Here is a 10,578-nt window from a genome sequence, read left to right as displayed (position 1 = left end):
AATGATGTCATGGTGAAGAAGGGGCAGGAATGAACCTATGTCAGTGTCTCACAGTGTCCACAGTGGCATGGGAAAATAAGCTCAGATTTTCTTAATGTACCTGTTTTGCTCTGCATTGTTGTGATCACAATTTTATTAAGAATTGTACTTTATTTAAATATTAGGCAAAATGAGCATGAAATTTTAGATGAGCAATATAGAGTAACATTATAATAAAGAAATAAGGCTGAGAAACAATCAGTTTAGTAACCAACATTTATTAATTTAGTTATAGATTAAAATGATCATGTTATAAGTGTCCTGTTGGACATATGATCTCAAGTTATTCACAAAGAAGACTTCTGGATAGACTAGATTGAAATATCTGAAATAATATGTAATAAAGAGTTGGTTTGTGATGCTTTGAACATTTATTTTTGTTGAAAAGAAGAAGGAGGGACATGGGGAAGAACAATGGAAGGGGTGACTGGTCAAGATGCATTGAACCCAGCATTGCTTATGTAATTGTAACCTCTTCATACAACTACTTAATAATAAAACTTTTAAAAAAGAAAATGTTTTCATGTTTATTGTTTATACTACTATATTTAAAACATTCTGGTTTTAACAAAGTTTCGCTGGTATAAAAAAGCAAGTAATAAAAGTGAAACATTGAGAAATTATTGTCTTATTTTTATTTTTCAATCTATCAGACAGCTCAAATCTGGATAATTTTATGAATCAGAAGAAAAAAAGTGTTAAAGTAGGGAAGAAAAGACAAAGATGGAAGCAGTGACAGAGCATGTTATGATTTATGATATGAGCACTGAAAATGTGCATATTTCATTTTGAATATTACTGGAGAAAGTGCCTAGCCCCTTTGCTATCCTTGCTAGCTTCTCTTTCAACATTCTGCTTAATAAACACTGAATCAACTGAGCATGGTGATGATAGTTATTTGAGAGTCTTAGATAGAGACAGAGTCATCACAGTTCAAGGGCAACAGGGAGGGGGAAGGGAGTTTGCAAAGACAGCATCTCAATCAATGGCACCTGTTATTCCAGCTATGGGGAAAGCACAATGGTTGGGTGTAATGGCCCATGCCTGTATCCCCTATATCCCCAGTGACATGGGAAAGCACAGGTAAGAGGAACACAACCTGGGTAGGCCAAAGCATAAAGTGACATACTATCTGCAAGTGTCCCTCAGTTGATAGCCTGGCTGCTACCAATCGCTCTGAGTTCAAACCTCAGTTCTGCCAAAAGAAAGTTCTTATTGGTAAAACAGAGACTATAATTTCTTTTCAAGGTCTATTCACCCACTTATTTCTAAGTGGAACTTCATTTACATAGACTATAAATTATCTACGACAAATTTAAGTAGAGTCTGTTAGTTTCTTTTTGATGTTTTTCTGTGATTTCTCCCTGATAGTTCCCAGTGTGTGTATTTGTGACTTCCTAGTTTTTATTGTTATGTTCACTTAATCATTTATATTTTATTGTTATTGTATTTTCTTTAAAAATAGCATTTGGATGATGTATTTAGCAGTTTTTTCTAAGTTATTACTTTCTGATTTAGCTCTACCAATTCTTCTTATCCCTTAATTTATAGCTTTTCTAATTTATTAATTCCTTTTTTCATTCTTTTTCATTAGTACAAGTACTTTGTGGCTACAATATTACTCCAGAGTGTGGCTTTATTGCCCTTTCTAGTGGTTCTGATACAGTTTTAATGGCTGTTATTTCTTATATAGTCTGCAACTTTTATCTGAATTTCATTTATCAACCAAGAATTAAATGAACTTCTACTTTCCAAATCTCCAAGCAAGAGTTGAAGAGGCTTTGTGTAATCTGGTTTTGTGGGTTTGTTTTTTCTCTTACTGCATTGTGATCAGAGGTGTTCACCCTTTCTTCTGGTACATTTTCTTCATGGTTTAGTATATGGATCATTTTTACAAATTTCCTGTATGTTGTCTATTTTAAAAATAAGAACATTTTTAGAATAAATAGTATCTTATATTATTTAAGTATATTATATTTTTGCTTATCCTTTTTCTTCTTGATATATTATAGACTGTGGTGATTAGTTTCCCACTATTTTTCTGTTTCTGCTACTGTTGCCTTACAAATATTAATATCATTTTATTTGATGTGTAGGTATAAATGATTTTTTTTTAGTGAATGATACGCTTGAACATTATAAAGGCCTTTCTTTTTCTCACTTAATAGGTTTTGGCTGGAGTCCATTCAGGCCTGCAGGGGGACCACACTTAATATTTTGTTTTTGTTGTATATCCCACCCTTTTCCCACTCATCTTTTAATTCTCAGTTTTACTGAATCACTGTGTTTTAAGTATATCTCAGTTTACCTCTGAATTTGGTTTTGCTTAAGAATATCATCTTTTGGGGCTGAAAGGTGGCTCAGTGGTAGAGCGCTTGCCTTGCATGCCTGAGGCCCTGGGTTCGATTCCTCAGCACCACATAAACAAACAAAAAAAAAAAGCTGTGTGGCCCAAGTGGTAGAGTGCTAGCCTTGAGCTGAAGAGCTGAGGGACAGAGTTCAGGCCCCACGACCGGACCAAAAACAAAAAACAAAAACGAATACCATCTTTTTTCTTTCTCTCCCTCCCTCCCTCCTTCCCTACCTTCTTTGTGTGTGTGTGTGTGTACATGCTAATCCTGGGGCTTGGATTTAGGGCCTCGGTACTGTTCCTGTCCCTCAAATCTAGCACTCTACCACTTAAGCCACAGCACCACTTCTGGATTTTGGGTGGCTAATTGGCGATAAAGAGTCTCACAGAGTCCTGCCTGGGCTGGCTTTAAACCATGATCTTCAGATCTCATCCTCCTCAGTAGCTAGGCTTACAGGCCCGAGCCACTAGTCCTCCCGCTGTCTTCCCCACCCCCAAAGGTAATTTTAGTCTATATCCATTGACTTGGCAGATATATTTGGTGTCAATTTTTCATATCTATTTTCTATTTAAAAAAACATATCATTCGTAAGCAGTTTTCCTTTTGTTGCTTGGTATATTACTTCTCCTAAATAAAAAGGCTCATATTGTTCTAGCTGTTATATTTATTTGTAATCATAAATTTATATAATGTAACTGTCCTCTATTTTTCAAATATTTCAGCTATCTTTTTACCAAAGCCCTGATTAAAATACTTCCTCCTTTATCCTCTACTTCTTCTCAACCATGCAATTTTGTATTATACTCATCCATTGACTTGAAGCTATTAAAGATGAGAAATCAATATGCTCACAGTACTATTTACTTTCTTTTCCATTTCCTCTATGACTCTTGTTAATTTATTTTTACATTGTCAAGTATATAAAATTTATGGTTTTACTAATAGATAAATATATTTTAGCCCTCGGTAGTAATAATATATTAGGCTTTCTTTTGTTTGTCTATGCTTTGCTATCTTTTCTACTTTCTCTCTCTCTCTCTCTCTTTTTTTTTGACAGTACTGTTGTTTGAACTCAGGGCCTTACATCATGGCTCTACCACATGAACATTACTCTAGCCATATGTTTTGCCCTCTAAGAGAACGCGAAATATGACTTAAGAGAGCAATATGCATCCTTAAAATCTTGTTTTCGTCTTTTATATCTGAGCATCAATCAGGTAACATTTGGAACCTAATTTATTTTCTTTGAAAACTTTCCAGCATGGACTATTGCTATAGAAATAAAACTCGCTTCAACTTTTTTCCTAAGATAAATTATTTTATCTTTCTTTTCTGATGCTTTGTTTAACCTTTGCTATAGATCCTTCCTTCCTTCCTGTCCTCCCTCCTGTTTCTTCTCTCTCTCTCTCTCTCTCTCTCTCTCTCTCTCTCTCTCTCTCTCTCTCTCTCTCTCTCTCTCTCTCTCTCTCTCTCTCTCTCTCTCTCTCTCTCTCTCTTTCTCATTGCCTGAAGAACAATCCAGAACAAGTATCATACTTTAGCTATAGAGCATGAGATTTATTTCTCTGGCACTTGCCAGGGGTAACTACCAGTGGAGTAAGTTCTGAGCATTAGGAGATAGAATATGGAAAGTAGCTTGCTGGTAAGTTAACTTCTTTGATGCACTGTTCTGGTCACAGTTTTCTGTAATGCCTGTACACATAACTTTGCATAACCTAGTAACTGGCTATGTCCTCAGGTTACTGAAACATAGGATAGTTTGATAATATGTCATTATTTGCTTCATATTCCTTTCTGTCTCATTTCCCCTTTTTCCTCACTCTTGATGCTGTGGGATTGCACTTTTCAGTGACATATAGATACTTCAGTTTCCCTAGTAAACTCAGTTAAAATAGTACCCATAAAAATTGCCATGAAAATGAAGTGTGAGTTAGATGAATCGATACTGAGGACTGTGATTCATGCAAGGTGCAGTTCATTTGTGTGTTATGGAAGTTATAGCATTAATAGAATTGGATATTTAAGAATATCATTTTTTTTCACCAGAAAAGCCCATGAACAAATAAAAGAGATGGATTAGACTAGCAGAAATTCTTTTAGCCAACATGTAGGTTGTGATTTAAACTCTCAGCAAGAATATACATGCAATGAAATCATTGCTCTCTGGCGTTTTTCTCAGCAATAACCATGCCATTGCTCAAGAAGCAGTGAAAAGCCTGTTAGTCATATTTACGTATCTGTGCCAGTCTGAGTTTTCTAAATATTGTGCTACACAAACAGTGTGGAGAGACTGCCTTTCTATGCAGCTCTGAACACCCAGCTCTATTTAATCCACCCCATACCCCCAAACAGCTAAGTGTAGTGCCACTGTACCTTATTTTGACCATTCATCAATGAGACTAAAGCCTGTTTTTTTTAAAACAATAGAATGCAGATACTGTGGAAAACAGTGAAAAGCATGCAAGCATTCTTAGGATAAAGTACATGATTGAAGTTATAGTCTGTGGTCGTTGAGAGAGATTCAGTGAAAATTTCTGAGCTCCCAAGTTTAGGTTAAAGACTGTGTCTGTGCTTTCTCTCATCTCCTTTTATACTTGTGTGTGTTTTAAAGTGTGTGTGAGAAAGTGGTTTCAGTACTTTTTGCCAGTAAACTTCGGAAGCAAGGTGACTGAGCAGGTGAAGGTCAGCAGTTTAATGGCTGCAGTGATGAGGCTGTCTTCATGGGGGAGGGATGAAGCTGAAATTGCCTTGTGTCCTAGGGTTGGGCTTCTGTTCTTTTATGACTGGATTATATGAGATTATCTCGAGCAGGTGGAAGAAGTTAATCCAAAAGGTGAGAGTGAAGATTAAGTGAAAATGGGTGTAAGAAAGTGTGCAGGTAGCAAATCAAGATTTTATCAGTACTGATAACATCAAAGTTGTCTCAGTGTGGCACAGTATCTTCAACTCTGTGGTGTGTGTGTGTGTGTGTGTGTGTGTGTGTGTGTGTGTGTGTGTGTGCGCCAGTCCTGGGGATTGAACTCAGGACCTGAGCACTGTCCCTGAGCCCTCCCCCGCTCCCTTAAGGCTAGCTCTCTACCACTTGAGCCACAGCTCCACTTCAAGCTTTTGGGAGTTTATTCTTGCATGGGCTGGCTTCAAACCACTATCCTCACATCTCAGCCTCCTGAGTAGCTAGGATTTCAGGCGTGATCCACCAGCGTCCAGTTAGTATCTTTAATTTTTAAAGAGGCTTCTCCCTTCAATCATCTAACCCAGTGCCCCCACACAGAGCCCACACAGCAGCCCCCCGCCACCCCCAGCTCTGTTTTCTACCAGTTATTTCTGCTAGGCTCATTTCTCTGGCTCTTTCCCCACGAAGATGCTGATGGCAGAAGTGTCTTGACATGCTGCTATTTCCACAGCCATCCCTTTACAGAAGAAACGTCTGTGCAAATATTTAAATCCTGCCGTCCCTCCGAGCAAATTTGCTTTTTTAGATCAATCTGCTCTTGGGCAGGGGGCAGGAACAATTTAAGTGTGCAAGGGTTTCAGGGATGGGCTGTGTCCCGAGGTGACCTTGCTGGGGTTCGCCAGAGACTTAAATACCTGCTCCCCCCTTTTCCCACCACCCCCCCCCCCCGCCTTTCACATAATCCAAGTGTTTCCTAGCGCCTGGGAAGTTCTTGCTCCTGAGTGCCAGGGACAGGGAGCGGGCACCCGTGGTACGTTTAATTAGCTATGACCTCTGGGGGGTGCCGCGGGATAGGGGCTTGGGAGCACCAGCGAGAAGACTGCCAAGGAGCTGTTTCCTTCTGGTTGGGGGGGGGGGGTGCTCCTGGCGGCTGGGATCCAAGCCCCAAGCCCTGGATTCATTCGCGGCCACTCCTTGCAAGCCCAGCCAGCCTCCCTCCGCTGGGATGGACGCACGGAGCCCTCTACGGCCCAGTCAGGGTGTCCACCGTGGGCAGCTTCTGAACAGCAGGGATTCCCATCGAGGCTCAGCCCGGGGGGGGGGCACATTCTGGGACCCCGTGCGCACCCGAGAAGGGGGACTCGTTGACCATCCCGAAGCGCAGCGGGACGACGCGGGGCGCAGCGGTCACCCGCCACCCGTGGCTCCACTCCAGCCTGGCCCGCGAGCGGGAGCCGGGGGCGGGGAGCCCGGAGCGCCGCCCCGCCGGCGCGCCCCGCCCGTGGGAGAGGAGGGGCTGCGGCGCGGAGGACCACTGGAGGCGCAGCGCCGCCGCCGCCGTCGGTGCCGGAGACCGCGGCTCGGCACGCAGGCGGCGCCCGAGCCTCCGCTCGTCCGCTGGCCCGCGCGCCCGGCCGCCTGCCCCGGCCGCCCGCCCGCCCGCCTCCCCGCGGCCCCGCCGCGCCGCCGCTCACCCTCCAGGTAGGTGTCGGAGCTGCAGAGCTGGTGCCTGCGGGCAGACACCGCCGCGTCCACCCGCGGCCCGGGGGCATTGTGCGCGTCCGGAGGGCCGAGGACCCCGCGAGGCGCACGGGAGGGCAGCCGCAGCTTCGGTCCCCCCCACCCCCCTTCCGGTGCATCACCTCTCCCCTCCCCAGCGGGGTTACCACCGGAGGCCGGGAAGTGGGGGGGGGGGCGGAGGGAGGGCGCCTGGCTGTGTCAGCCCTTGGCGCGGCCAGGTAGGAGGGGGGCGTCTGGGTCTCGCTGCCGGATCGCTGCCCTCCCCAGGTTGCGGGGAATCGCGGCCGCCAGGCACTCGCGCCCGCACCTCCCCGCTCCGCCCAGCCCCCTCCCCTCCCCCCGGAGCCCCCGCCCCCGGGCTGGCTGGGGATGGAAGCTGGGGCCGGGGGAAGGACTGATGTAATGTCAGCGGAGAAGCGAACCCGCGCCCGCGCGAGCTGACGCCTACGCCGCACCTTTCAGGGAATCCGGGCTCCCGGGGCGGCGGGGTGGGGCGGGGGGGACGGCTGGGGAAGTTGTGCATTGGGCTTCGCCGTGCGCGTGCACTGCGGACTGCCCTCGCGGGCACCCCCTGCCCGCCCCGGCCCTCCCCGCAGCCGCGGTCCACGCTCCAGGCCAGGGCCCAGTCTGTCGTCCCCGGTTCAGATCGGGACAGGGTTTGCACTGCAGTCAAGACGTGCCTCGGTGCGTCCAGCCCGAGCTGCCCGCAGATCGCGGCGCCGGGGATGCAGGGAGCCTGGGAAGCCTGCCTGGGAAGGAAGCCCGCAAGAACTAATGACACCAGCAGATTTTTTTCTTTTTAAGCCTCTGCTGTATACAGACACAGCCGCCAGCCACGCTTTTAAGCTGTTTCTGAAAGTTATGACCACATACTGATTTTGTGGCATTTCTGTGATACACCTGATCGGTTGCTTAAACTAGAGATCTAAAGCCGGGGAAAGCATTACATAATGGGCATGAAGCAAATGACAGGAAACTAAGTGAATCTGCTTGTCTGCCAGATTATTTCTCTCTTCCGGACATTTTTGGGTCCCCTAAGCCCCTTTTCTCTATGAGAACTTCCATTTTAAATCGTTGGGCTAGATTTGGCAAATTGTATTTAAATTCGATTTTGATTCCTCCCCTAATACTTTTCCGTAAGCATCTGTTCTTAATTTTTTTTTTAAATGCATGCTAGTGGATAGTTGTGTGTCTCAGGGCTGATGAATAAATGTGGTCTCCCAAGGTAAAATTAGGAAATTTCCCATCGTAAACGATTAAACTTTGTTTCCCCCTAGTTTAGTTTCTTTACCTTCCCTTTTCCCGTTTTTGCTAACCCCTTCCTCGCCCCCTCCCCTTCGGAAGCATTTCTACAGTTTGGGTAGTGGAAGTCCACAAGGTTGATATTCCTGTGCAGTGTCACAGCATTGCAGATACAACACTAATAACAAATGAAGCAGAAGACCTGGCCGTAACTCCAGGAGTGAATAGGGTTCCCAAGGTCGAAGGGAAAGCTGCAGTGTAACTCAGCTCTAATCATGGACAGAGAATATGCGTAGCCCTCATTGGGCTGTAAGAAAAGCCATGATTGGTGTAATACTGTTCTTTTCATTTTTTTTCCCCAGCTAGATTCAATGTATTTTCCCCTACAAATAGTTCCCCCCCTCACTAAAAAAATATTTGAAATTTACACACATGCTTTTAGGAAACCTAAAAATCTTGGCTCCTATTTTCAGTTGTGATGTGAATAGCATACATTCAGTAGGTGGAGAATGTCTGGGTGAGGTCAGTTTCTCCTTACCATGACTTGTCAGATATCCCTGCCTTTCATCTGATGCTGTTCTGTGCAACATTTGCAGGGTCACATAATACATTTCATATCCCTGCATTGATCTAACTTTATTTTAACTTTGTTCATGTTCATCCAAAATGAATTGCTTGTGGCTGGAGTAGGTCTGTGGATATCAAATTAGGTAAAACTGTAAGTAGATCAAAGTTTCATGTTGGGCCAGAAAGATTTCAGTTTTATTAAAACAATCGTAAGTAGCATTTGCTGATCAATTGATAATTACTTATTGAATATCCACTGTTCAAGCCTCCTGTTTAGGCACTGTAGGAGAGAAAAATAGTAATAGAATAGTGTCCTTACCTTCATGGGGTTGAAGCCGACTTTGAAAAGATAAAATATGGATTCTCAAAAGAGGGATTTTTCTTTCATGTTAAGTAATAATTATAATACTTTTTTTACTCCTGAAAAAAGTATTTTTGTGCTATCTATTCCCTTTTGGTACTTTCCACCTGGTTATTCAACATTGTGTAAGATTCAGTCATGTTGTATATAGCTATAGTTAACTTTCACTACTGTGAAGTATTCCATCTTATACATATATAACTATGTAATATGTAATGTATAACATATAACATATTGTAATATAATATGTTGCTCTGTTCTCCTGCCAGTGGCCATTTTTATTTCAAAATATTATCAGTGATCATTCATGTTTCTTTCCTGTGTCCCATCATTATAGTCCAGATGGGTATAGTGATTTATGAAAGTCAGAGAACAAGGAAATACAAATAATGAGATAGAAACAGCATTTATTATGCATAGTATACATGTTGAAGTACACTTTTTTGGTGTGTTAGTTCTGGGGCTTGACCTCAGGACTTGGGCACTGTCCCAGAGGTTTTTTTGCTCAAGGATGGCACTCTGCACCTTTACTTCTGGCTTTTTTTTTTGGTGGTAGGTAGTTGGAGATAAGAGTCTCATGGACGTCCCTGCCTAGGCTGGCTTGGAACTGAGATCCTCAGATCTCAGCTTCCTGAGTAGCTAGAATTACAGGCATGAGCCACTGATGGCTGGCCACCTGTTTTGTTTTTGTTTTTTGTTTGTTTTAGCGAGAAAACAGTGTTTAGCGAGAAAACAGTGAACATAAAATGTTGGACTCCTGTTGTCAGATGCTAGTGGTTCATTCTGGTAATCCTAGATACTCAAGAGACATCTGGAAAATTATGGTTCAAGGCCAGCCTGAAATTTGCTAAATGCTGTCTCCAAATAACCAGCAAAAACCAGGACTGGTGTAGTGGCTCAAGTTATAGAGCACCCTGAGTTTAATCACTAGTACAACAAAAACTTTTTTAGGGGGGGGTCCGGTTGTGGGGTCTGAACTCTGGGCCTGGGCATTGTCCCTCAGCTCTTCAGCTCAAGGCTAGAGCTCTACCACTTGAGCCACAACGCCACTTTCAGCTTTTTTCTTTTTGCTTATGTGGTGCTGAGGAATCGAACCCAGGGCCTCATGCATGCAAGGCAAGCGCTCTACCACTGAGCCACCTTCCCAGCCCAACATTCTTTTTTTTTTTTTTTTTTAGAGGATCAAGAGGTGGCTTGGGGAGGAGCACATAGGTAGATGTAAATTATTCGTGATGATCTAGTATTTGGGTTTGGTGATGAGCTCATGGTTGGTCATTATGTTAAAAAAGAAAATAAGGATGTTGGGGCTGGGAAGGTGGCTCAGTGGTAGAGCACTTGTCTTGCATGCCTGAGGCCTGGGTTCGATTCCTCAGCACCACATAAGCAAAAAGAAAAAACCAGAAGTGGCGCTGTGGCTCAAGTGGTAGAACGCTAGCCTTGAACTGAAAAGCTGAGGGACAGCGCCCAGGCCCAGAGTTCAGGCCCCATGACTAGAACCCCCCCCCAAAAAAAAAGAAAATAAGGATGTCACCTGAACCAGTGATACAATTTTAAAGTACCAAAGGGGAGTGGGGGGAAGCACAATAGAGTTGTCAAAGGACCAC

At 43.9% G+C, this 10,578-nt stretch overlaps 1 protein-coding gene across 1 annotated transcript in view; it reads left to right on the top strand.

Annotated features, from left to right (window-relative positions):
• Nucleotides 1-6,748: 6,748 nt before the first annotated feature.
• Nucleotides 6,749-10,578, top strand: part of Osbpl6 (oxysterol binding protein like 6) — a 190,143-nt gene continuing 186,313 nt past the window's right edge. Inside the window, exon 1 of the mRNA XM_070020161.1 lies at nt 6,749-6,765. The gene's annotated coding sequence lies outside the window, so the exon portion shown is untranslated. The remainder of the gene's footprint in view (nt 6,766-10,578) is intronic.

Source organism: Dipodomys merriami, unplaced genomic scaffold (assembly GCF_024711535.1).
Source record: "Dipodomys merriami isolate MVZ:Mamm:240054 unplaced genomic scaffold, mDipMer1.0.p SCAF_1, whole genome shotgun sequence".
Classification (NCBI taxonomy): Eukaryota; Metazoa; Chordata; class Mammalia; order Rodentia; family Heteromyidae; genus Dipodomys; species Dipodomys merriami.
The sequence above is the reverse complement of the archived record's forward strand: the minus strand, read 5'-3'. Positions and strand labels throughout refer to the sequence as shown.